The 27,392-nt window shown below is 47.1% G+C and overlaps 1 protein-coding gene across 50 annotated transcripts in view; it reads left to right on the top strand.

Annotated features, from left to right (window-relative positions):
* Positions 1-513: 513 nt before the first annotated feature.
* Positions 514-27,392, top strand: part of SORBS1 (sorbin and SH3 domain containing 1) — a 251,854-nt gene continuing 224,975 nt past the window's right edge. For 47 of the 50 annotated variants that reach the window (XM_078346145.1, XM_078346141.1, XM_078346135.1 and 44 more), the window contains exon 1: positions 514-567. The gene's annotated coding sequence lies outside the window, so the exon portion shown is untranslated. Of the gene's footprint in view, positions 568-5,773; positions 5,871-27,392 lie in introns of all 50 variants that reach the window. The other 3 variants (XM_078346102.1, XM_078346132.1, XM_078346119.1) reach the window with 1 other exon arrangement.

Here is a 27,392-nt window from a genome sequence, read left to right as displayed (position 1 = left end):
AACGCATCACGTATGTTAACTATGTTAATCTTCACTAGATTTTACGAAATCGGTACTATTATGCCATTTTACTGATGGGTAAACTGAGGTCCAGGGGTTAAGTAACTTATCGCTGTCATTTTACATTTAAGGGTTCTTCCAAGCTCTCCGTGGGCGACCCCTCTTGAAGGACCAGAAGGTGCGTCAGGCCAGCGTCCGGCCCAGTCCGCGGCCTGGCCAGGACGGAAAGTGATACTTGGCCCGCGCGCGCGTTACCGGCGGGCTCACAAAGCCGGGAGACTCGGGCCGGGCGCCGGACGCTTCCTTGCCTCCCATCCACGCACACGCCCCTTCCTGTCACGGCTGGGCCCGGCACCGCCCCCTGGCACCGCCCGCTGGCCGGGAGCTGCCAGAGTGGACGGTTCCAGAGGCATGCTAATGAGGGGGCGGGCGCCGCAGCCCATTGGCGGTCCGCGGAGTGTTGGTGAAGTCAGCTCCGAGTCCCAGAAAAACAGAGCGGGGCCAGCTTGCAGCGTGTAGTGCGAGAGGGGCGGACGCGCGCAGCCCGCCCGCCCGGCGACCAGCAAGGTAAGCCAGCGCCCGCCCGTCCGCGCTCGCCCGCTCGGCGGCGGCAACGCCGGGGGTGTGCGCGGCCAGGCCCCCGCGGGCGGCGCCTTTGTTCCGCGCCCGGAGGAGGCGCATTTAAAGGGCCAGCTGTTGGAGGGACCTGGGGGACCCCCCCTCCCCCAGAGCATCCCCCGATGGGCACGGGGAAAGCGGTGGTCGCCCGCGTCCGAACCGTGCATCCTGCCTGCTCGGCGGATCCCCAGTCTTTCAAGGAGAGTTCCCCAGGGTGCGGAGGATATGAGGGCTTCCAGGGTTGGGTGTTTTTTTTTTTTCTTATTTTGGTGGGTGGAGGGTAGTGCGATCATGGCCTCTGCTAGGAGAGAATGTCCTCCCGTCTCAGGGTGGCTGCAATGTGGGTGGGTGGAAGAGACATCAAACCCCGGATGGGTTTGTGCTGTAAAGTGAAACTACCGAGGAGGGGCACCTCTGCAGCAGCCAGAGGAAGGCGGAGGGAGCGAGCGGCAGGATGGAGGCATCTCAGGTGTGTTCATTCATCAGCATCCCTGGGAGAGGGTGGCGGGAGGGGCGCGAGGACGCCTCGGCTGGCCGGACCCGCCTGAATGAACCGGGACGAGTGTGCGCCGGGGACACCGCGCCTGCCCGTGCCGCCCGTGCCCCTTCCTCTCCCCGAGTGGCTGACAGCATCTTGCTAGGCAGCTCGTCACCGACATGGACAGCAAGCAACTCCTTTCTCCGAATTCCCCGGGCATCCCCCGCTCTCACCTCGCTGCTTTTCGACGTGGCTTCCTAGATACGCGGTAGCGCCATTCAAGATAGAGGGAAAGAGGCTTGAAGTCATTATGTTTCCTTCATGGGGGGGAATGTGCGGTCGAATTCTGCATCCCCATGCCTCCGCTGTTGTAAGATGGCTTTGAAATTCACCAGTGCATGCTTTCTCCAGGCAGACAAGAATTTATTACGCTATTACATTGCTACATAAAAGCAGAAGGGATCCCACTGAGCGTGGCTCGTTTTATTCAGTCCCCGGGTTTTCCCAGCAGGTTCTGGGCGAGCCTTTGGATTTTTGTTTTAAATACTGAGCGCTGGATGCCCCTGTTGTCACAGGGCCGACCTGCTGAAATTGCTGGAATTGGTTTCACCGTCAATAGGAGAGAGGTTCATCTAGAGACATCATGGAACCTATCTGGCATGTCAGGCCTCTGACTCCATCTCTCCCCTCAACAGCCCCCCGCCCCCCGCGCCCTTTTTCCTCTCTTAAGGGGAGGCTGTGGACGGATTGGCTGTCTTCACTCTCCTTGTGTTTTGAGCTCCTCTGCTTAGATTCAATTCTGTGTTTTTGGTTGAAAAGGTAGCTTGGTGTGATCGAAGAGAGGAGGGTTGGATTAAAAATGGGGTGGGCAGCAGCGGGGTCAGCAGCATCAATGATAGAAAACATGATGGACATATCTTCAGCTTTCAGACACAGATAAGGTAGATGGCTGTCTTCTGAGTGAGGGGCATATTTTTGGGGCTGTGATGGGGAGGGGTGGAGGAAGAGGATGCCTCCAGCAGTTCTCTGCCCTGCCCTCTAGATGCTGCTTTAAATAGCCCCTCGCCAACCAAGCTCTGATGTCTTCTTGGCCTGAGGGGAAAAGAGGGAAGGATTGGTCTGTTGGTACCTTTGCCCTAGGCACCATTGGAGCAGATTGTTAGGAAAGGGTTAGTTCTCAAGGGGTTTCAGAGCACGTTTCTCAGCTGGAGGGCCCTGAGACCACTCCTTTGGCGACTTCCCTGCAGAGAAATAGCAACTGAAATGAAGTCCTGTCTACCCTCTGGGGTAAAGAGATGGGAGGGTATTATCTTGTGGACGACACCCATTCCTACCTGCTTTCATTTGTTGTAGCTGGAGAGTTTCTGTAAACTTTTCAGAAGGGATCGGGCATATTGGGGAGTGGGTAGGAGTTATGGGAAAGGATGAGCAAATGCTTCTTCCTGGCAGAACAAAGCACTGTTCAGCTGTTCCCCTCTTTCCCCTTCTCTAAAATAGAGTTCAATACAGATAGCAGAGTCTAGGGTTTTCTTTGCAAAGAATGAAAGGGCAGGGCCCAGGAAAGAAAGCTTTTATTGTGCAGCATTGATAATCTTCAGATCATCCAGACTTATCTCCAGACCCCTCCCTGGATGTGGAGATAGATTTGCTGTAGAGGGCACTCCATGGTAGGATTTGACCTGTCTGTAGGAGAAAGGCAGGGATGGTTTCCAAAAGCTTTGGTGGAAGAGAGCTCTGGACCAGAGGCAGGTCAGCTGGCTTTGGTCCTGGCCACTAATCTTTGGGCTTTGGGCTAGTGGCTTCTGCTCTCTGGGCCTGTATCCTTGCTGATGAAGTGGAGGATGTTAGAGCAGAGGGTCTTCCAGGGTTCCTGACAACTCTACTGTTCTTAGAGTCACAGTTTGTGATGGCATTTTTAGTTTCTTGTTTGCTAAACTGATATTAAATTCCAAGTATTGCACAATGGCATGAAAGAAGCATTCTAGAACTCAGGCTTCTGTTGGACTCACATCTACCTTTCCCTTGATTGTGTGATTTTTGAGGTTTAACTGTACATAAATAATTCAGAGCTAGAATGGCCCAGAGTGAGAGACACAGACCCCAGAGTGAGTGGTTGTCTGTGGGTGATGAGGGTGAGATGATAGATTGCTGAGGAAAGGGAGTTTCTGTAATTTGTTCTCTTTCCCTGTGGATGTTTAACTTGCTGGGTTATTTATGGTTATACAGGTGAACATTTACCTATCTAGAAGATGAGAGTTGTAAAAGACCTCTGTGATTGCCATGTTCCACCCCCCAACTCACTAAGGAATTTGAAGGGGTGGGAGGTTTGGCCATTGTTTCAAGGTCACACAGCTGGCAAGGCGTGGAGCTGGGGTGGGAACTCAGGTGGATAGATTGTATGTAGATCTTGTTTTCTAGATGTATCTGGGTTGTTTATTTTTATTTTTGGTGGTGGTGGTTATTTTGAGACAGGGTCTCACTCTGTCACCCAGGCTGGAGTGCAGTGGCATAATCATTGCTCACTATGGCCTCAACCTCTTGTGCCCAGGCAGTCCTCCTACCTTGAGAAGCTAAGGTAGGAGGACTGCCTGGGCACAGGAGGTCGAGGGACCATAGGCACACACTACCACACCCAGCTAATTTTTGTACTTTTTGTACAAGGTTTTGCCATGTTGCCCAGGCTGGTCTCAAACTCCAGGACTCAAGCGATCTGCCTGCATCGGCCTTCCAGCATGCTGGAGTTCTAGGCTTGAGCCATTGTGCCTGGCCTATATGTATCTGTTAAGGCCCCTCTTCCTCTGAGAGAATTGATTCTAAGATGGGATAGGGAAACCTGAGGAGGAAATAGGAGCACAGGAAGAGAGAGGCTGGAGAAACAGACAAGAGAAAATAGTAGGCTGGGGACAGGTTATGTGGGGAAGGGACAAACACAGAAACCAAGCTTGGAGGAGAAAAGGATGGTGCTTGAAAGGGGGAGGCTCTATTGTCTCTGAAACAGCTGAGCTCTTCTCCAGGCCTTGGGTGAAGTGAGGAGAGGTTTGGTAGACTAGGGTTGGGGTAGGTTGGGGGGTGTGGACTGAGACTCACTTGGAATCTCCTTGGGATCGCTCCTGTTGACCCTCAGATTGCAGTGTGGTGGAGTATGCTTAGTTTCAGGGCCAACTGAGGCCTTTAGATCCATGGGAGCATGCAGAACTTGGACACGTGGGAAGTCAGGTGTGTGAGTGGTGATGCTGGCTGATGCTGAGGTGGGACTCAGTTCTGCTGAAGTCCAGGTTTTTTTGTAAATGCAAAGCTCAAAACACTTTTCCATGGATTTCTTATCAGTGCAAGCAACATTTTCTTCTCTGAATGTTTTATGAGATAGTGTTTCATGTACTGCCTTTTCAGAGGAGACACTTGGAGATGAATGATTTACTGAATTGTGGCTCATTTGGGGGAGATTCTGGCTTGTGACCTAAGCTGAGCTTCAGAATGTTTCAATGAGCAATTAAAGAGCTGTGAACAGTGGTTGACCAGAGCATTAACCATTCAAAGGCAAGGGTAAAGGGTGATAATAGTTCAAGGTCTGGAGCTACAGCCAACAGCTGGCCATGAACAATGTAAAACTTTGGCTAACTCTTCAAGCCCTAGGAAGTGTCTCTGTGGGTCCTTTGGTGGCTCCCCCTTTTTGCATGTGATTATGCATGTGGGCCTGTGCCTGAATCTTGCTGTCTCTCATTCCTCTTTTCCTACGTCTCCCTCCTCCATCCGTTTCTTTTTCTTACCTCTTTCTCCTTGCTCTCCTCCCTCATTCTTTCTTTATTGTCAACAATATATCTTTGTGGTTTGTTTTAATCTATTGTCATTAACATTTCATATTCTCTGTTCTTCATTTAAAATCAGTTGAGAGCCAGGCATGGTGGCTCACGCCTGTAATCCCAGCACTTTGGGAGGCTGAGGTGGGCAGATCACCTGAGGTCAGGAGTTCAAGACCAGCCTGGCCAACATGGTGAAACCCTATCTCTACTAAAAATACAAAAATTAGCTGGGTGTGGTGGTGGGTGCCTGTAATCCCAGCTACTTGGGAGGCTAAGGCAGGGAGAATTGCTTGAACCTGGGAGTTGGAGGTTGCAGTGAGCCGAGATTGCACACTATACCACAGCCCACTCCAGCCCAGGTGACGGAGCGAGACTCTGTCTAAATAAATAAATAAAATCAGTTGAGTTCACTCTTTTTTGAATGTGTATGTGTTTTACACACAAAACAAAAAAGGGGCAAATAAACCAAATCCAAATAAATTGCTTTTTACTTCTGTGTGGACTTCCATTGATTTTTTTCCCCACCTTCTTCTTCTGTGGTCAGCAGCAGCTTTTTATAGAAAAAAAAGTTCCAGGTCTCTGTCATGTGGTTATTGTTCTTACAACAATAGGAAAAGTTTCCTCCCTTGTATTGTGGACCACAGGGGACACCCTCTCCCAAGGGATGTACCCTGTTTCTAAACTTCCTTCCATGGAAAAAGTGTCTTTAATGTATTCTGTGACAGAGGCCTGTACTGTAAGGGGTTAGGGGTGCCGATGGTGACGGTGGGGCTCTACTCAGTGATTGCAATGCTGCTTAGAATAGGGGCTGGTAAGCTGTGGCCTAGAAAATATATCTAGGAAGAATTAGCATCAGTGTTTTCTCTTTTTTCCTCAGGCTGTGCTAACCTAACTGGCTGTAACAGGACTCAGACCCTTTTGGAAAAGAATGAAATGCTTGTTAACTGTCTGATTAGTGTTGAGTGGGACCCAAGGTATGTATTTTGCCCACCTTAGGATGATGAGCAGCCACAAACAGGTTACTGGTGTAAAGTCCCTGGATGCTTTGATGGATGGATGCTGTACTGCTTTCTGATTTTCTTCTGACTCTAATTAGTTATAGAGGGGATTGACTCTTGATGCTCAGTGGTCAGCAAGTAATTTAGCATCTACAGTGGGCACTGCAAACAAGAAGTCACCTTGAAGTATGCAGTTCTTATATTAAAAAATCACATAGATTTGTATTCTCTACAATATATCTGTGCTGGTTTTAGTATAAAAGTATTTAAATTGCTTTACTTTTGAATACAATTGATGTTGTAGGAAAACATGTTTATCTTGGGCCTTCATTTGTCCCAGCCCTCCCGAAATATGCATAGCAGTCCCATAACCTAGCTGGAGAAGCTAGGGATAGGGTAGGCATCAAGCCTGCTGGTGCTGAGGACCACCCCTCCATGCTTTCCTACCGGCTCTGCCGAAACACCAGATGCCCAGTCATTCCCTATTCCATGTCCCCAAATACCAGGCCCTCCTGCACCCCCCAACAGGACTGGTTCCCTCACCAGAAGGCCTTTTTCTGTGGTTCCTGGCTGATGCCTTCTCCTTTCAGTCTCCCCTCACATCTTAAAGAGATGCTTTTCTTCTTGTGTTCAGCTTTCTACTTCTGTTGTTAGTGCTCGTTCCCTAGCCTGTTTCCTCCCCCATATTCTGAGTTCTGGGAATAGAGTGAATCCATGTTTCTTTTCCTTTTAAATTAAATTTTAATTTGTATAAAAGTTTCACATATATATATATACACACACACACATGCACACGGAGAGTTTTTTGTTTGTTTTGAGACAGAGTCTCCCTCTGTTGCTTAGGTGGGAGTGCAGTGGCATGATCTCAGCTCACTGCAATCTCAGCCTCCTGAGTACCTGGGACTACAGGCACCCACCACCAGACCCACCTAATTTTTGTATTTTTAGTAGAGACAGGGTTTCACCATGTTGGCCAGGCTGATCTTGAACTCCGGACCTCAGGTAATCTGCCTGTCTCGGCCTCCCTGGGTGCTGAGATTGCAGGAGTGAACCACTGTGCCCCCCACACACAGAGTTTTAAAAGTCAAATAATACTACAAGAAAATATAAAGGCTGGCTGGGTGCAGTGGCTCATGCCTGTAATCCTAGCACTTTGGGAGGCTGAGGTTGGCGAATCACTTGAGGCCAGGAGTTCAAGACCAGCCTGGCCAACATAGCAATACCCCATCTCTACAAAAAATACAAAAAATTAGCCAAACATGGTGGTTAGGATGTGGACATCTTTGAGGGGCTGCTGTTATTCTGTCTACAACAGTTACTTCCAATGCACTGAGCCGTTTCTCTTGGTATCACTATCGTATTTATTGTTACCTGCTTACAAGGCCGTTTTCTGATTGTTCATTTTAGATATTAGTTTTATTTTTTCTTATTTTTGTTTTTCTAGAGACAGGGTCTCACTATGTTGAGACCCTGCTTGAGGCCAGGCTGGACTTGAACTCCTGGCCTCAAGCAATCCTCCTACCCTGGCCTCCTAAAGTTTTGGGATTGCAGATGTGAGCCACCATACCCAGTTTAGAGGTTATTTTTAGATGTTATTGCTTTATGTCTTATTATGGATTAGAGCCTCTCCTCTGCCCTCCACAGTACTTCCCTTTCTCCCTATCCTCTCATTATAGCTATATCACAGTTTTTGATTACGTTGATATTTGCTCCTTTCATTATTTTGACTGTGTAAATAGTGTTCATGACAGAGCCATAGAGTATACTATAATGTTTTCTTTCTTGTACATTTTTTGAGTTAATAATTGTCTTACATTTTCTATTTACTTAGTTTCTGTGTACTTATTGCTAATTCTCAAAGTATCTGACAGCATCTTAAAACATTTGTTTTATAACATGTGTTCCTATTTATTTATTGAGATGGGGCCTTGCTTTGTCACCCAGGCTGGAGTGCAGTGGTGTGATTGTAGCTCACTGCAGCCTTGACCTCCTGGGCTCAAGTGATCCTCCTGCCTCAGCCTCCTGAGTAGCTAGGACTACAGGCACCACCATGTCCAGCTAATTTTTCAAGTTTTTTGGTAGAGATGGGATTTTGCTAGATTGCCCAGTCTAGTCTTTAACTCCTGGCCTCAAACACTCCTCCTTCCTCAGCTCTCAAAGTGCTAGGATTACAGGCATGAGCTACGGGGCTTGGGCTTGTTCCTTTTTATTTTATTATTATGTTTAATCCCCACCTTGGAGACTTTCCTCCTATAGGCCTCCATTCTCTCTCCTTTATTCTTGCCCAGTGACCTCTAGGCCTGTAGCATGACTCATCCTGGGAATTCCCTTACCAGGGGAATCCTGTTTCTTCTGTTGATTTATTCCTCCACAAGTTTCTGAGAGAGGGTCTGTGGAAGCTGATCACTTTAAACTTGCAGGTCAGAAAATGTTCATATTCTACATTCATATTTGACTGGTGATTTGATTAATCTAGAATTTGAGGTTGAAAGCCATTTCCCTTAGAGTTTTGAAGCCATCATTCTACTGTCATCTCGGTTCCAATGTTGGTATCAAAATTCGGATACCATTCTGATTGTTGATCATTTATGGATAACCTGCTTTCTCACTGAAAAGTTTTTAGGATCATCTTTCTTTTCCTGTATTTGAAATTTCCTTGCTTTAAAAATGATTGGCTTGGGTCTTTGGTGGGTACTTTTTTTTTTTTTTTTTTTTTTTTTAAATAGATAGAGTCTCACTCTATTGCCCAGGCTGGAGTGCAGTAGCACAATCTCTGCTCACTGCAACCTCTGCCTCCTGGGTTCAAGTGATTCTCATGCCTCAGCCTCCCAAATATTTGGGGTTACAGGCGTGTGCCATCACACCTGGCTAATTTTTGCAGTTAGTAGAGACAGAGTTTCACCATGTTGGCCAGGCTGGTCTTGAACTTTAGACCTCAGGTGATCCACCTGGCCTCCCAGGGTGCTGGGATTACAGGTGTGAGCCTCCTCGTCTGGCTGTTGTGTGCCTTTTTGATCAGAAGACTGATATCTTTAAGTTTGGGGAAATTTTCTTAGATAACTTTTAATAATTTCATTTTCTCCATTTTCTGTGTTTTGTCTTTGGAATGCCTGTTAGTTGAATGTTGGACTTCCTGGATCAAGTTTATAATTTTAAAAAATTTTATTTTCTTTTTTTATTTTATGATATTTTTTGTCTTTCAGAGAGATATCTTCAGCTTTATCTTAAACCCTTTTCCATTTTTAATTTTCTGCTTTCATGTTTTTACATGAAACATATTTGCATGTTTTACTTTCTAAGAGCTCCCTAGCTCTCTGAATACTTGCTTTCCTTTTTTAGATTACATTCTATTCTTGTTTCATGGGTGCAGTAAATTCCTTTATATTAGGGTGGGGTTTTTTTGTTTGTTTTTTGATGTTTTCTGCTGTCTCTTGGAGAAGGATGTTTCCTCTAAGTCCTTTTTTCCACTTGTTTTTGTTACTGTATCTTCCATGGCAGTTATTCTTCCATGCATGCTGATCTTTGACTGTCTATTATGTTTCAAGAATGGACACCGAGATGCTGATTGGGCATCAGTGCCAGAAGGAGGGGACTTGCTAACTTCATTGTAGGTGATCCAGCAGAGTCCCTTTTTCTCCACTGGAGCAAACTAGACGTTTTCTCTGGGGCTTTCCTGGATAGGGCTTTCTTGGAGAGGATTTTGCCTGAGGGTGGGGTGGGGTGAGGGTGGGGTGGGGTGGGGTAAGGTGAGTAATAGCCTGGCTGTCCTGCGTTCTGGGAGCCTCCATGGGGAAGGGGGATAGGTATTAGCCTATTTGATATGCAGACTTTCACTCAATCCCTGGGTCATTTGAAAGTGCCGCCACCCACCGTGTCCCACCCCCCCCACCCTCATCTCCACCCCCGCACCCCAGCTTCCATCTCTCTACCTCCCCCAGCTGTGTTCTTCCATCGGCTGTATCTCTGGTATAAATTACCTGATCAGTGGATCTCCACCTTCAGCTGGCTGAGGCAGGGAAAACACCAGGCTGAGCAGATTGCAAGAGGGACCCTAGGTCTGGCTGCTCTTTGTACCAACCTGCAGGCAAGGATTCTTCTTTTTAGCCCCATCCTGCTTCTCCCTTTAGAGTCCTTGGTGACTCCAGTTCCTGAACCTTCTCTGGGTTCTGTGCCATGAGTTGGGCACTTGTTTAGTGGTTCCTGCCCTGCTTGCACTTAGCAGAGCAGACAACACAGAAACCTAAATCAGCTACTGTATGGTGATCCTCTCTCCACTGCTGTTGACAGTAGCTCATCTGCTGGGGTCTCCTTTTCATTAAGAAACATGTTCTTCTACTGTTGTTTTAGTGGGAGTCCAGAAGACAGCAGAGATAAAATGGGTGTTCGGCTCTCTGATTTGACCCAAAGTTTATTTCATTTCTTCATTCATACGTTTAAATTTGTGCCTAATATAGGGTATATTCTCAAGAAGTGTTTGTTAAATGATTGAATGCACGTTCCTAAGATGATATGCATACATTTAGTCATCAGATTTCAAGAGACTGAAACATACAGTCTTACAAAAATAAATCCATCATTTATTCTGAGACAGACATAATAATAGGCAGTAGATCCTGCCGATTTTCCCCATGCAATGGAGGATAAAAAGCACTGGGAGGGAGACAGTGTTACAGAGTATTGCTGTCTTCAGTCCTGTTAGTAACCACCTCAGTCACTTTGAGAAGTCCCATAACCTGTCTGGGCCTTGGTTTTCCCAGCCTTAAAATAAGGTATTGGTCAAGGTTTGATTCAGTTCTCTGCATTGAGCACCTGCTGTGTGCAAGCCACAGTGCTGGGATTCTCCACATGTCTCTTCTAAGGCAGCCAATATGGTGTTTTGTACTTATATTTGTTTTGGCATGGGTCACACTGAGTTGATTATGTTTGGTTTATATGTCTTTCTCCTGGCTTGGTTCAGTGCCTTGTACAAAGTGAGTCCTTTGCACATTTTGACTCTCCCTTTTCTAAACCAAGGGCTCCTTGTGAGTACCACGTTGTCATCCTCTGTAGCTCCTGTGTGTACCACAGTTGTTGGTACATAGGAGGTATGTAGGAAATACTGGATTTTTTTCACTAAGGAGTACATCAAGGAAATAGGAAAATGAGAATTGTTCTGCCAGAATCCCCAGACCCTGCTTGGAGAACAAGGCTTAGCTTGTTGAGGGCCTAGCTGCACACTCCCTGGTGCACTTACGGAATCGGGGGACTCAAATACACTGGTAGTAAAGTCAGTGGAGATAGCAATTCTGGACCACAGCTCTGACACTAGAGGATTGTTTTCTCCCAAACAGGTCATAGTTGTATATTTAACAGGCCTTACATGGCTACCAGTTAAAATTGGATTCATCAGAGTCTCTGTCGCCCAGGCTGCAGTGCAATGGTGTGATCTCGGCTCACTGCAACCCCCGCCTCCCAGGTTCAAGCAGTTCTCCTGTCTCAGCCTCCTGAGTAGCTGGGATTACACGTGCCTGCCACCACGCCTGGCTAATTTTTGTATTTTTAGTAGAGATGGGGTTTCACCATATTGGTCAGACTGGATGGTCTTGAACTCCTGACCTCAGGTGATCTACCCATCTCGGCCTCCCAAAGTGCTGGGATTACAGGCGTGAGCCACCATGCCCAGCCCGGATTCATCTTAACCATGAAAATGAATTACAGATGTAATCTGACATTAAGGTGTTTAAAAACATTTAAGTGTTTTTTCATGACTTCTTTTGGTTTTCCCACACTTGAGAGTTTATGTGCCAGGACTATTAACTAGAAATTTTAGGGAGATTGATTTAGCGCAGTGGAAGAATTTTTTTTTTTTTATTTGAGACAGTCTTGTTCTGTCGCCAGATGCCAGGATGGAGCGCTGTGGTGTAATCTCAGCTCACTGCAATCTCCGCCTCCTGGGTTCAAGCAATTCTCCTGCCTCAGCCTCCCAAGTAGCTGGGACTACAGGTGCGTGCCACCACGCCCAGCTAATTTTTGTATTTTTTAGTAGACATGGGGTTTCACCATGTTGACCATTGATCTCTTGACCTTGTGATCTGCCTGCCTTGGCCTCCCAGAGTGCTGGGATTACAGGCGTGAGCCACCGCGCCCGGCCCTCAGTGGAAGCATTTTTTATCGTAAGAGCAACTTTCTACCAGACTGCATTAGGAAGCCCTGAATTCTGTGTCAAGCCAAGGCTAAATGTCCACTGGCCAGGGAACATGATGGATTGATGCCTTTGTGGGAGATGAGGTACTGTTAGAGCACCTGAAAAGTCTTTAGCTTTTGATTTGTTTATCAAATAGTTTTTGAGCACCAGCTATAGACCAGCGTCCATGCTGGGCTCTGGGAATATAGCAGCAAAGAGAAATGGCACCTACCCTCTTGGAGTTTATAGATTAGAGCTGAGCTGTCCAGTAGAGTAGCTACTAGCCACATGTGGCTATTTAAATTAATTAGATTGGAATACCATTAAAAATTCAGCTTCTCAGTCATGATAGCCACATTTCAAATGTTCAGTAGCCACGTGTGGCTAGTGACTGCCCTACGGTCAGCATGGACAGTTATAGAGTGTTTCCATAATTTTAGGAGAATCGATTAGGCAGGCTGGATTATAGAGCTAAGATTTCTGTGTTTCTAGACCAGATATTTATGATTAGCATTTCATGGTGGAGGCAACTGAGGCAGAGAAAAACCATTTGTTTAAGGTTACGTAGCTGGATAGGACTGAGCTAGGAACAGATCTCTTATCTTTGAGTACGGCTCTTCTCTCTCTGAGGTGAGGTGGGGCAACTGAGAGTATAGTCTTTGCACTCAGGCTGCCTAGGTTCAAATCCTGGCTTTGCTACTTCCCAGATTTGAGTTTTAGGGCCAGTTACTGCCCTGTGTCTCAGTAGTGTCACCTCTAAAAGGGAGGAAGTAATAGCACCTACCTCACAGGATTGTAGGGAGGATTAGATGGTCCAGCGATACAAGTCTTTAGAACTATGGGCTGGGCATGGTGGCCCACACCTGTAATCCCAGCACTTTGGGAGGCTGAGGTGGGAGAATCACTTGAGCCCAGGAGTTTGAGACCAGTCTAGACAACATAGGGAGACCCCCATCTCTACAAAAACTTTAAAAATTAGCTGTGCGTAGTGGTAAAAGCCTGTAGTCCCAGCTACTTGGGAGGCTGACGTGGGAGGATCTCTTGAGCCTGGGAGGTTGAGGCTGCGGTGAACCAAGATCATAGCACTGTACCACTCCAGCCTGGGCAACAGAGTAAGACTCCATTTAAAAAAAAAAAAAAACGAAGGAAGGAAAGAACGAACTATGCCTGACACATACATAGTAATCAGTCAGTAAATTCTGGTTACTGTTATTGAGAATGAGAAGGGGACAGAAGGTACTGAGAGAGCCAAGGAGACATTTTCACACAGCAGAGTAGAGTGGAGAAAGAATGTTGTCAGGCAAGGCTGTGCTTGTAGAGCTGACTGACCACCTGGGGAGGGACACATAATGGAATATTTCTCAGCAGAGGGCTGCTTCAGTCATGTGAGCTGATGTGAAAATGCCAGTATGTCCATTAAGCCCTCTGAGTGTCACAAGTGGTCACTGGTCCTCTGAACAAGGATCTTTTCAGTGTCTCCCTTCTCCTGGCTTGCCTCCCTGCAGGCTGGTCCTCACAGCCCCTTCTCCTGTTCCCATACATTTCTTTTCCCCTCACTACATCTTCATCAGGGAGTGGATGGGACATTTACCATCACCCCGCCGTGGAGCAGAGGGCTGCACCGAAGGAATGCAGAAGAGAGTAGGGACAGAAGCCCAGCTGGGCCCTGGTATTTTCTTGGAGGTTTCTCTCTTGTTGGTGTAATTTCCTCTGTTGCTTAGTCTTTCACAGTATTCTAGGGGTGCCCCATTTTGATGGATGAGGAGAAAGAGAGCTCTGATGTTAGCCCCAGGGATGGGAGGGTGCCCCATTGGGTAGGTAAATCCCTGCTTATATGTGGAACTTTGGCTTAAGAAGTACTTTATTTATTTATTTTTCACTCTTATCACCCAGGCTGGAGTGCAGTGGTACAATCTCAGCTCACTGCAACCTCTGCCTTCTGTGTTCAAGCAATTCTCCATTCTCAGCCTCCTGAGTAGCTGGGATTACAGGTGCCTGCCACCACACCTGGCTAATTTTTTGTATTTTTAGTAGAGGTGAGGTTTCACTCCTGACCTCAGGTGATCCACCTGCCTTGGCCTACCACAGTACTGGGAGCCACCATGCCCTGCCAAGAAGTACTTTAATAGAGCAGTCTCATCAACACTGTAGACATGTGCCCCACCCTGTAGGAGTTTATTTCTTTATGAATACCCACAGAGCAGGGTTCTTGTCTTCCCCAATAGACATCAACAGATCAACAGTGCATTTCAGGTTATGAAGTAGGAAGGTTCTAGTATGATACAGTGTGTGTGGAGGTGCAAGTAGTGAGGGTGCTCTAGTGCTACATAATGGATGTGGCATTTTGCCTCACCTAGGGGAGGCACACAGGGAAAGTAGTAGAGGCCAGTGATGTACCTGAGGTCAGGTGAGTAGTAGTGGCAGACCTTAGGCTGACCTGTGAGGAGACTGTTCCTAGCAAGCCTGATTCTGGGCGTGGCACAGAAATACAGGTTCTCCCTGAGTACTAGTGATCAGGAGTATTGAGTGCTTGGCTGGGCATGGTGGCTCACGCCTGTAATCCTAGCACTTTTGGAGGCTGAGGTAAATGGATCACCTGAGCTCAGGAGTTTGAGACCAGCCTGGGCAATATGGTGAAACCACATCTCTACTAAAATACAAAAAATTAGGCAGTTACGATGGTGTGTGCCTGTAGTCCCAGCTATTTGGGAGGTTGAGGCATGAGAATTGCTTGAACCCAGAACGCAGAGATTGCAGTGAGGGGAGATTGTGCCAGTGCACTCCAGCCTGGGTGGCAGAGTGAGACTCTGTCTCAAAAAAAAAAGGAGTATTGGCCAGTTGTGGTGGCTCACGCCTGTACTCCTAGCACTTGGGGAGGCTGCGGCGGGTGGATCACAGGAGTTTGAGATCAGTCTGGCCAATATGGGGAAACCCCATCTCTACTAAAAATAAAAAAAATAGCCGGGTGTAGTGCTGGGTACCTGTAGTCCCAGCTACTTGGGAGGCTGAGGCAGGAGAATCACTTGAACCTAGGTGGCGGAGGTTGCAGTGAGCTGAGATTGCGCCATTACACTCCAGCCTGGGTGACAGAGTGAGACTGCATCTCAGAAAAAAACAAAAACAAAAACAAAAAACCCACGTAGTATTGATTGCTTGAGGCTTCACCTGTGGTACAGTTTGGATGTGTGTCCCCGCCCCAGTCTCATATCGAAACATAATTCCTAATGTTAGAGGGGGGCCTGGTAGGAAGGGATTGGATTATAGGGACTGTTTCTCATGAATGGTTTAGTATCATCCCTTTGGCACCGTCCTCACGATAGTGAGTGAGTTCCTGTGAGGTCTGGTCATTTAAAAGTATGCAGCACCTCCCTCTTTGCTCTCTTGCTCCTGCTCTGGCCATGTGACATGCCTGCTCCATGCCTGCTCCCCCTTCACCCTCGCCTTGAGTATTAGTTTCCTGAGGCCTCCCCAGAAGCCAAGCATATGCCAGCATCATGCTTCCTGTACAGCCTGCAGAACCATAAACCAATTAAACGTCTCTTGTTTATAAATTACCCAATCTCAGCCATTTCTTTTTTCTTTCTTTCTTTCTTTCTTTTTCTTTTTTTTTTTTTTTTGTGATGGAGTCTTGCTCTGTCACCCAGGCTGGAGTGCAATGGCGTGATCTCAGCTCATCGCAACCTCTGCCTCCTGGATTCAAGTGATTCTCCTGCCCCAGCCTCCTGAGTATCTGGGATTACAGGCATGCTCTACCACACCTGGCTAATTTTTGTATTTTTAGTAGAGATGGGGTTTCACCATGTTGGCCACGCTGGTCTTGAACTCCTGACCTCGTGATCCGCCTGCCTTGGCCTCCCAAAGTACTGGGATTACCAGCGTGAGCCACTGAGCCCTGCCACAGGTATTTCTTTATAGCAATGTGAGAAAGGACTGATACAACCTGGAACTGTCTTTGCCAATCCATTCCTATTTGGGCCTTGACCTTCCATCATCTTGGGTGGTGGTCTAGCTTATAACAGTTATGACTGGAATGGGTGCTTGGTAGATCCCAGAATTGTCCTTCTGCTTGCATGTGTGAAAGCTCGTTATGCACTTATATAATGGCTTGTGCATTGATTATTAACATCAGCCTGTGGGCTGACCTTTGAGCTTGATTTCCTAGTATGAAAGGCCATTAGGATATACCTTGTGAAATTCGGTTTCTCTTTTTGCCTGGAGTCTGTGTGGAACCTGGTGGCTGAGCATACAAGCAGTTTTCCTTCTCTGATGTGTAAATAGATAATTCATTTGCACATTGCTTTTTTCCACTTGGAATTTGCCTTTAGTTGGGACAGATCCAGTGTTGGGTGACATTTCCTGTGAGCGTAGAATTATGGTCAGGGATTGTAACTGCTTATAACAAATGGACAGGGAGGAAAATGGGACTGTTTGCCTGGTACATTGATATAAGGGAGTCTTTCCAGTGCTGCTATAAGATATACAATGCTAACTCTTCTGGGCTTGGGCCTGCCTATCTTTCTTTTTGGGTTGGAGTTTCACCCTGCCACCCAGGCTGGAGTGCAGTGGTGCCATCTCAGTCCACTGGAGCCTCCACCTCCTGGGTTCCAGCGATTCTCCTGCCTCAGCCTCCTGAAAAGCTGGGAATACAGGTACCTGAGACCACTCCCGGCTAATTTTTTGTCTTTAATAGAGACAGAGTTTCACCATGTTGACCAGTCTGGTCTTGAACTCCTTACCTCAGGTGATCTGCCCACCTTGGCCTTCCAAAGTGTTGGGATTACAGGTGTGAGCCATCACAAGGTCTTTCTTTTAGACAGTGCACACAGGAGGCTGGTGATAGGTGACTGGGCAGGGTCTAGAAGTCAGGGATGAGATAAGAAAGGCTGGAACTGGAGCTGGGAGATCTGAGTCACTGCTCCAGTGGCCTGGCCAGTGGGGAATCTGAGTGGAGAGGTGAGGCAGGAGTGGGAACTGCTTTTAAGCAGGACAAAGTGAATTAGAGGCTCTAGAGAAAGAAAGCAAAATCCCAACAGGGACGGAAATGAGAGTAGCTGGAGAAAGCTGGGGCTTGTGAGAGCCGAGGCCCTGAGCAGGGTTTGGTGGTGGTTGCTGAAAATCAGGTTGCCAGGTCCATGAACCCAGGCTAAGGCAATGTTAGGCCTTTTAGGACTATTTTGTGTTTGCTTCGCAAGGCCTTGGTACATTAGTGGACATGGTACATTAGTGAGCCAGCAATGGCAGGTGTGAGGAGGCGAGGCCCCCTAGGAACTGGGAAATATTAGTCATGCCTGAGCACTGATAGAAGATACAGCTCCTCTTCAAGACAGCTGCTGCCAGAGGAGGCCCTGCAGCCGCCAGCCTGCATTACAGTTTATGTTCGTGGTTTTGCCTTTAATTATTAAAGGCACGGGCTATTTAAATACTCACCTGAAGCATCATTGTGAATAATTTTCCCTTCCTGGGGTCAGAGGAGCTCCAGCAGGGAAGGGCTTGTGTGGCCTATGATTCTGGGGTCTCCAGGTGCTTTCCTCAAGGAATGCAAGGATGTCATGAGGACATCATAAGATGCCCTTGACAGTGGGTTGTCGAGCTCTCTGGACTGTCTTGCAGATTGGAATTTATTTTGAGTGAGTCCTTCATTTGAGGAGTATGGGGTGTTCCCTTTTATTGTAGGCAAGGAAGAAACAGTGCTGTTAGAAGATGTAAAATATTTAACACTCCCTTTAAAAAATTAAACTGCTCAGAAGCCTTTGATTGGTGGTGCCTATGGCAACATGCATGGTTTTCAGGAGTATCTTCTCGGAGCGCCTGGGCTCCTCAGAAGGGGTGATGTGGAGGTCTAGTCTTGGGAGGGCTGGCTGGGAGGCCGAGAGCCCACCTGTTCTGCTTGGCTTAGAGGCTGGGCAGTAGCAGAGCTGAGCCAGTCCTTCAGAGGGTTGTAGTCAGGGGTGGCCTGTTTTGACAAGTGAAGAGGAGTAAAGCAGTTTGCCGTCCTTCCTGGGCTTGCTTAGTTTAGTTTATTCATTCGCTTTGTTTTCTTGGCCTCTATTAGTCCCCTGGTGCCTCCTGTTCTCCATCCAGCCTCAGGACTTTGCCTCTGTGGTTTCCTTAGCCTGGAGTGTGAAGGGAGCTTTCCTTCCTTACCTGGTTAATGCTGCTTACCCCTCAGATCTCACCTGGAGCCTCATGTTCTGGTGAAATTATCTCTGGCCCTGCTTCCTAGGTTACACTCTCCTGTTGGAGGGCTCTCTCTCATGCTTCAGTGGTCTTTGCTATACTTGTTTGGAAAATCATTGTTTGCCCACCCTACCATTCTGTAGGGTTATGACCACAGTGGCCAGGGCTCTTTCTTGTCACCAGAATGTCCCCAGTACCTAGTATGGGCCTGGCCTACTGGAGGGTCCTCGCTGTCTGTTCAGTAAATTAATTCGTTTTTTCCTTTATTATGTTTTGGGTTCTGTAGAGATGCTAGGAATACAAGGAGAATGAAACACCCTCTGCTGTCCTCACCAAGCTCCCAAACTAGAGCAGTGGATAAGCAGCGCTCGAGATAGCCATTGAGGTGCAAAAAGAAAGCTTATCGGTTGGAGTTCTGCTTATGCTTTAACTAAAGGAAAGACTTAGCTTTCCTATTTATAGGAGTACAGATTTTATAGTTACTTTGTAGATATCCTCAAAACTATTTCACAAATAGGAAGGTGTGATCAAAAAGTTTGGAGACCACTGGTCTGAAGGGTAGGCAAACAAAAGGTTTTTTTTTTTTTTTTGAGATGGAGTTTTGCTCTTGTCACCCAGGCTGGCATACAATGTGCATCTCAGCTCACTGCAACCTTTGTCTCCTGGGTTCAGCTGTTTCTCCTGCCTCAGCCTCCTGAGTAGCTGGAATTACAGTCGAAAGGGTTTTTATGCCAAAGTGTGATGAACAGTATGTTAGGGCAAGTACAGGGGGCATGAGGGCACGCAGAGGGGAAGCTGGAACCTGACCAGAGGACAGAGGGGCTGGCACATGCAGGGGCACGGTGGTATGAAAAGGCTTAGTGGACTGGGAGAAAGGCACATACTTTAGTAAGGCAGGAGGAAGGCCTGCTACTGGGATTGGGAGGGGTTACGAGTTAGGAATACCAAGAAAGATGAGACCGGGCCCCTGCCTGCAACATGGGCATAGTCTAGTAGTGGCGCAAACGTGCTTTAGGAGAGACACAGCATGGGGAATACTTGGCATTCAGAAGAGGATAGATATTTTGCTCAGGAGGGATCAGGCCTGGTCATGTGTTAAAAATGGAACATGCTCATGATCACAGAGGCCCCTGTCTTGTAAAAGGGAAAAGGAGGGCATTGGAGGTTGACTTCAAGGTTCTTTTAAAGCCCATCTCAGGAGACGTGAAGTTCTCCTTGGTCTCCTTCTACCCAGTGGGATTTTTTATTTTAATGTGATTTAGACCCCTCCTCAGGTTTTATTTTGTATGTTACAACGTTGGATAGGAAGAAGAAAATGGCATATGGTATATGTACAAAAGCATATTTGGTGTGTTCACTTCTTTGTAATCACACACACTCCCTTCTTTTCTTTTTTTGTTTTCAAGTCCCAGGGCTTGAAGTAATTACGTAATTAGAATCCACAAAGAGTGTGGCTAGATAAGGTGTAATTAAAGAGGAAAGCCTAATTTTGGAAGAATGATAAGAGGTCATTTGACTCAGTCTGGGCCCAAATCCAATCTTGGAAGAACAGTGAGAGGTCATTTGGATGTAGGGAGCTTGAGGTCACCCAGGAGCCCAGACTGGCCTCAGAATTGGACAGATTCTGTTTCAGTTCACTGTGAAAGCCACTCATTGAGCATCCTCTTGGTATAGGGTATTGTGGGAGGCCCAGCTATGAGTAAGGAACAGAAGTCCTAGATCTCAGGGAGAACCCGGGGGAACAGGGCCTGAGAACAAAGTGGAGAGAGAATTGATGGGGTGGGGGGTAGTGTGGAAGGATTCACAGAACAGGTAGCATTTAACTTGTGCTTTGAAAGGTAAGGAGGGTTTCAAGAGCATGGACAAGAATTTTCTGGGTGTAATAGAGACATTCATATAATATTTGTGGAATGAATACCAGACTGGGGTTGGAGGCAGAAGGAACATAGCCATGTTGGTGGGTGATCATTTTGCAGATTGGTGATGAGGTTAAGCTTATACAGCTCAGACAGTGTAGTGACAGCTTGCAGCCAGGAGGCCAACAGGCTTAGGCCCCGACTGTGTAGTGGGGATTGTGTGCAGAGGAGTCAGAGAGCACTCTGGACTCCCTGAGTCCATGGAGACTCATGGGAGGCTTCCTTGTGAAGGGGAACTTGGACAGAGCCTTGAAGGACCAATAGGAGAGAGGAAAGGAGAGAAGGGAGGACCCTCCAAAGGAAGGAATGACTTGGGTACCTAGAGAGGGATTAGAGAGGAGATCATCCCTGCAAGAAGAGAGGGGTACATAGGGGAGCAGGGTGAAACCAGCTTGGCTGGGGTGGGTAAGACGGTTTCTGGGGCTTGGGCATGTTGGGCAGGACAGGATTGATCCAGTAGGACAGAGGAGCCATGATAGATTGTTGGACAGGTGAGTGGCATGAAAAAGGCATAGTAGGGCCAGAGGAATCTGGCCCTTGTGGGTGGGATGGGCTCTGGGGAGCTCAGCCTCAGCTCCTGGGCATGAGGTGGTAGGGACCAGGCAGTAGGCTTGGGAGGGTGGGGCCATCTCAGTTTCTTATCACGGAAGGGTTCTGGTCTTGATGCTGAAAGGATGAGAGAAATAAGGCAAGGGAAGAGCTGGAGGTGATGGCAAGGTCCCAGCTTGGGAGAATGGAGATACTTGAGATAGAAGGAGTACCAGCTGTTGAGGAAAGATGGTGTGAGTGGGGACTTGGTATATTGAGGGCCCCAAGAGCCCTGTTCTAACCCCCAGTTGTGATCTGGTGGAGAGACCTTAGGCCAATTGCTTCATCGCCTGAGCTCCATTTCATTGTTAGCAGGAGTTGCTGCCTTTACGGTTTCATTTCATATCAGTGCAGTCATTGCAGCCCTGGACTCAGGCAAGGGGAAGGGTCTAGGCTGGGGATTTGTGAGGCCATCCCTTAGAAGTGAGAGAAGAAATGCAGTCTTGTTCCTTGTTCTCCTGGAGTGAGCACGAGGCTGGGGAAGGGCCTCTGACTGACCAGTTTGGATGCAGAGTTGTGGGAAAGAAGGGGCTATCCTGACTCAACCGGCCCATCTTAGGGTGGTTTTGAGACTCTTTGACAAGGGGTTTAAAAATTCTAAGCTTATGAAGATGTTGAGGTAAGTGAACCATTCTGGGGCACAGCAGGGAAGGGCTTAATCTTCCTGAATTCACAGAAAGGAAATTCTCAGGGTAGGGAACTAGTGGCTAGTGAACTCCTACCCAGCCTCCACAAAGCTAGTCTTTGGGAAACTTAAGGCCTTGGATCTTTAGGGACAGAGTCTACAGGGAGGGCTTCCTGGCAGAGGAGGACTGGAACAGAGCCATGAAGGACAAATAGCATGTGAGAAAGGAGAGAAGAAAGAACTTTCCAGAATGACATGGAGTTATAGTATAAAATTCACAGAAGAGATTCCAGAAAGGAAGGCATATGTTTTTTGAATACCTAGTGTGCCTACCAGCTCTGTGCCAGGTGCTTTCATGATCCAAATTTGTCTCATTATATTTACATCATTTCTGCCTCTTATTATCCCATGTTACAGATAAGGCAGTAGGATTAGAGGGGTGAGCTGCTTTGCCCAAGGTCTCAGTGGTAGAGTGGGATTTCATTTTATTCAGATTTCTGACTCCAATGGCAACAAATACCCCTGTCACCATAATCTGCTGGCTCTCTGAGAACACAGGAAAAACAGATAACGATTTGTCTACATGACTTTATTCCCAAGTTAAACACCTAAAATGTGGCTGCGGCTGCCACGCCTGCTGCAGCTTTGCAGTGCTGTGTAAGATCTTAGAGAGCAGTGATGGGAGGCCCTTAGAGCTCCTCGGAGTCTGAAGCCCTCATTTACAGATGAGGAAACTGAGGCCCACAGAGGAGAAGAGTGTGTGCCAAGGCCAGGGGCAGAATCGGGATGAGAACTAGAGGAGTCTGGCGACTTTGGCCCTGTGGCTTTTTAAGGCTCCCTAGGCTCCCTGTGTAAAAGTTTGTTTTTAGACAACAATGGGAACCTTTGTCTGGAGAGTTGGTCTGAGCAGGTTGAATATGAAAGGCTCTTTCTCTCTTTCTGTGTGTGTGTGTTTCTTTCCTTTGCTTTAACTTCAGATGCCTTTGAACTAGTAGGAAGGATTCTTTCAGACCAAAGGTTGAGACTTAAGGCATTTAACAGGTGGAAAGAACATAGGAAGGAGGGGGCAGACCAGAAGCCACAGAAATAGAAGACTAAACTCCAGGCTTGGATAAAAGGAATTTTCCAAGCCTGTAAATAATCACTAACGTTTATTGAACACGGTGCCAGGCAGTCTTCACATGTCATTTTATGTAACTGCCATCACTTCCCCATGAGGTAGGTGCTGTTTAATTGTTCCCATTTTGCAGATGAAGGAACTGAGGCTCCAAGAGTCTAAGTGACCTATTTAAAGCCATAGAATTAGTACAGTGTAGAGCCAGGATTCCAACTCACCAGATCCTAAGCTCTACCTTTAACTCCCAAGGTATTCTATTGGACTAGGTGCTCCCAGGTGCCTGAGCATTTGAGGGTATATGAAATAGCACACTTAGGAAGGAGGGGGCAGATCAGAAGCCACAGAAATAGAAGACTAAACTCCAGGCTTGGATAAAAGGAATTTTATCCAACGACTTAGGGAGGTCATCCTTTGGCAATGGTTCTCATGGGGGTGGGGATTTTACCCCTAGGAGACAGTGTCTAGAGTCATTTTTGATTGTCACAAGTGTTACTGGCATACAATAGGTAGAGGCCAAGCATGCTTCTGAACATCTTACAATGCACAAGATAGCTCCCTGTAAGAGTTACCCTAGGCAGAAGGTCAGTAGTGCTGAGGCTGAGAAACCCTGGCCTTTGGGAACCTGCTTGTATTGTTACCACTCAGAGCACAGTGCTGGTGGAAGGTCCCATCTGAGGAACTTGGGTTGTTGCTTTAGCTCTGGAGACTTACATTGTAACTTACTGAATATTCATAGTTTGGTTTCCTCACTGACTGAGTCTTGATGGGCAAAGGTGGTGGTAGTGGTGGGTGGAGGCTGAGAAGAAAAGTTCTAGCAAGGTGTGACCAGCCACGGTGGCCCAGGGCTGCACCTACGTTGCAGCAGTTGGGAGGTGGCTGGGGTCCACTCCAGGCCGCTGAGAATTGATTTGCTCACTTCATATATAACTGAAATAAGAATTCAGATGCAGCTAATTGTGCTTTTTTAAAATGGTTTATTTTTTTTTGTGAGACGGTCTCACTTTGTTACCTAGGCTAGAGTTCAGTGGCACAATCACAGCTCTGACCTCTCCAGTGGCCCAGTCACCTCCTGCCTCTGTCTCTTGAGTAGCTGGGACCACAGGTACATGCCACCACACTCAGCTAATTTTTAAACTTTTGGTAGGGATGGAGATCTCCCTATGTTACCCAGGCTGGTCTTAAACTCATGACCTCAAGTGATCCTCCTGCCTTGGCTTCTCAATGTACTGCAGTTGTGCTATTGGTTAAAAAATTAAATTATTGTTCTGACTACTCAGCATCAGAAACCTCTGAGGAAGGGATACACGTTGCAGATACACTCAGATACGAGTATGCTGCTTGCCAAACTCCTCTGTTACCAGTTACTGTTTAATCTAAGGCAAGTCAGCCCCATCCACTTGGAGAGAACTGTGCACAAATGTGGGGAGCCCCAGGACCCTTGGGTTTTACTAGAGCCTCCCATGCTGAGCAGGTCAGTCAGAGCAGCCCCTCTCCTGAGGGCAGTGCTGAGGCAAGGGGCCACTGCATTTCCCTGACTGCTGTTGCTTTCTGCTCTCTCTTCCAAGTCAGACATGGAAAGGTGGCTCTGTGGGCATGTCTCAGCTGGTGACTTCCCCAGTCCTAATTTCTGCTCCAGCAGCAGCCCCTCCCTCTGTAACACTGGTTGAGTGCTAGCATTGCCTTGCCAAGTGTCTGCTCTGGCCACAGACACATACTTATGACCCTGCCTTTGCCCTACCTGCCTCTTTCTGTCACTTGGGACTCACCCCAAGGCCTCTTTCACGAAGCTCTTTGATGATCACTCCAACTAACAGTGTCCTTTCCCAGACATCCTCTGCTCCAGTGACTTCTTTGCCTGTCCTGTTTTTTTTTTTTTTGGAGACAAGGTCTTACTCTGTCCCCCAGGCCACAGTGCAGTGGTGCAATCATGGCTCACTGCAGCTTTGACCTCCTGGGCTCAAGTGATCCTCCCACCTCAGCCTCCTGAGTCACTGGACTGTAGGTGTGAGCCACCATACCTGGCTAATTTTTTTTGAAAGATGGGGTTTTGCCATGTTGCCCAGGCTGGTCTTGAACTCCTGTCATCCACCCACCATGGCCTCCCAAATTGCTCGGATTACAGGTGTGAGCCACTGCACCAGGCCTCCTTTGGCTTTTCATCCAGTCGTTAACTTCTGAGCCTTTCCTGGATCACCTTCTGACCTCTCCAGTGGCCCAGTCACTAACTAGCTATGTGACCTCAGGTGAAGCAGCACAGCACTGAATCGCTTCCCTTCCAGCATTGGGGTAGAATGAGAGTCAGAGTTGTGGGACGTGGGGTGGTGTTCCTCTATGGTCAGTGGAAATTCAGGTTCTTTGATCTCATACAGATTAATGGAGAATCGAGAACTGGTTATTACCAAACTCTTCAGATTAAGTAAGTAAGCTTCTTTAATATTAATTATTCACCTAGCAAATGTTTGTTGAGACCTGCTCTACCCAGGGACATGTGGTAGGTTCAGCAGGGGTGGGAGATGGGCATCTTGGGCCTTGCCCTCAAGGAGCTTATAGCCTTGAGTGGGGTGGTGGTTGTGTCTGTTCAATGTCATAACAGGATAGCCTCTCCAGCACGTCACTCTGTGTCTGTCCTTAAGGCCAGTTATCACAGTTATGTGAGTGTGCGTGCACCTACCCCAACACTTGAATTAAAGTTCTGGGAGAGGTGGAAGTTTTTCAGTCTTATTTACCATGTGCCGTAGTAAGCAGGCAGTAAGTATTTGTTGGGTGAATGCAGTAATGAATGGCACTAAATTGTATTTTGAATGCAGGATGTCATTTAGACCTACCTAGATGGGTAAGGGGGCATTAGACTGGTGGGGGATGAGGATGGGTGGAGGCAGGAGGAGGGACAGGTGTGAGCAAATGGACAGAAGACAGTGAAAGCCAAGGCATGCTGGGCATCTGCAGGCCCACTGTGATTAGAGCATGTGGCACAGTCAGAATGCAAAAAGGTTGTGAAATAAGTTGGATCCAGATGATGGAGAATCTTGAATGCAAGCCATTAGAGGGATTGGATTTATTCTATGTAGTAGGATGACCTTGTGGTCCAGTTTTCCAGGTGCTTCATCCCAGTGTGACTATTACTAGCGCCCTCTTTCCCTCTCCAGTGTTCCTGCTTGGATGATAAATTACATGGTCTTATAATCCTCAAGGCTGTGTGGCACCCCTGAAAGTTTCACAGTGGGCCATGGTCAAGCCAGCCTTAGGAAGGTCAGTGTCCACAGTGCCTGTTGGAGCCTGGGGGCAGATGAGGCATCCTCTGGTCTAGGTACTTCAGGCCTGGGCTGGAGGAGCTGTAGTGACTTCTGAAAGGAGGAGATGGTTACAAAAAGAGACTAGAAACCCAGGTGACACCCACACATCATCTCTAAAAAGGCTCCGAAGTTCTCTTCCAAGATAGACCCATTCTAAAGTTCAGGGAGCCTGGACAGGCATTTTTCTAACTTGAGGTTATGACTGATAAGAAACAAAACAAAATAAAACATTGTGCCCACTTCCTGAGCAATTAAAAGTCAAGAGAAGCTTCTGCCCAGCCTCCCAATTGGCCTGGTAGAACTCACTGGTATTCACTTTCCTAAACCCCGGCATTGTTCCTTGGAATTCAAAATAGGTTATGAATGTGCTCGGTGTCAGGAAAGATAAATCTGTGAGGAGGACTGTAGTCAATACATTTCCTTTTTAAGTAGAAACAATATAAAGAGCTTAATTCAGCCCCGAATCAATCTCACTTTGTTGCCATGATTGTGTAAAACTTGAACTGCTTTATGTCTGTCTCACAATGTTTATATTCCTCCGATGCTCCCCGTCTCAGCCGGCCCTGCAAAGTCCCAGCCTTTTTAGGCCATGTATGGCTCTCTCTTCTTGAGGCTGTTTTCTTGTGTGCTAGAAACGGCTGTGTGAAGAGCAGTGATTTCATTTTGTATCTGGGGGTTCTCTTCAGGGTGGCTATTCAGTGGGGCCCCCAAATGAGGTTCCTTGTCTAAGCAAGTTTGAAGGCTAAATTCTTTTGCCTTTTCCTTTCCATTAAAAGATTATTAAATGTAAAAATAGTTTGATACATACACATGGTTTGGAAACCTAGACACTATAAAAATGTACACATTGAGCAATTTCATTCTTATCCTTGCTGGGTCCACTATACTCCTTCCCTTACTCCATCTGCATTAGCCGGAATGAACCAGTTTGTCCAGTGCAGTTCCGGTTTCCCTGTTTTGTTCCAGTGAATGATCAATCACACCCTCTTTCATTTTCAAAAGTGTCCCAGTTTAGGTGATGAATTATATATTATCCAACAGATAGGTAATTACATTTATTAGTTTATTGTATATCCTTCCAAGATTTCTATATGCAGATATATACGTGGGGAATGTGTGTGATATATATATTGCTTTTGCCTCTTAACCATGTATCCTAGAAAACTCTTATCAGTACAAATGGAGTGTCCTCAATCTGCTAAACTGTCTTTGGAGAGCGATGTTTGTAGAGACTGGTAGTCAGTTGCCTTTCTCTTGGTTTATCAATTTAATTGCTGTTTAGGGCTTGCTTCTCTTTAGAGAGAAATGATAGACTATAGGAAATGAGGCTAGCTTCCTTCACTTAGGAAAACCCAGTTCAGTGGTAAACCCATCTAGGATGCATTTATGAAGCACCGGCTTTATGCCTACCTAAGGTGGTACAAGGTACTCTTCTTCATCTCCACATGTTTAAATCCTTCAGGGTCTAGCTCAGATGCCTTAGCCCTCATGAAGCTTTCCCTGATTTGCTGGCCAGAATTCCTTGGCATCTGTAGCCATCTACTCATCCATCCGTTTCTCCATCCATCATCCATCCATTCATTTATTCATTTCATCAACCAGTGCTTACAGAGTCCCTC

The sequence above is a fragment of the Callithrix jacchus genome, chromosome 12 (genome assembly GCF_049354715.1).
Source record: "Callithrix jacchus isolate 240 chromosome 12, calJac240_pri, whole genome shotgun sequence".
Taxonomy (NCBI): Eukaryota; Metazoa; Chordata; class Mammalia; order Primates; family Cebidae; genus Callithrix; species Callithrix jacchus.
This window is presented reverse-complemented; position numbering and strand designations above follow the sequence as displayed.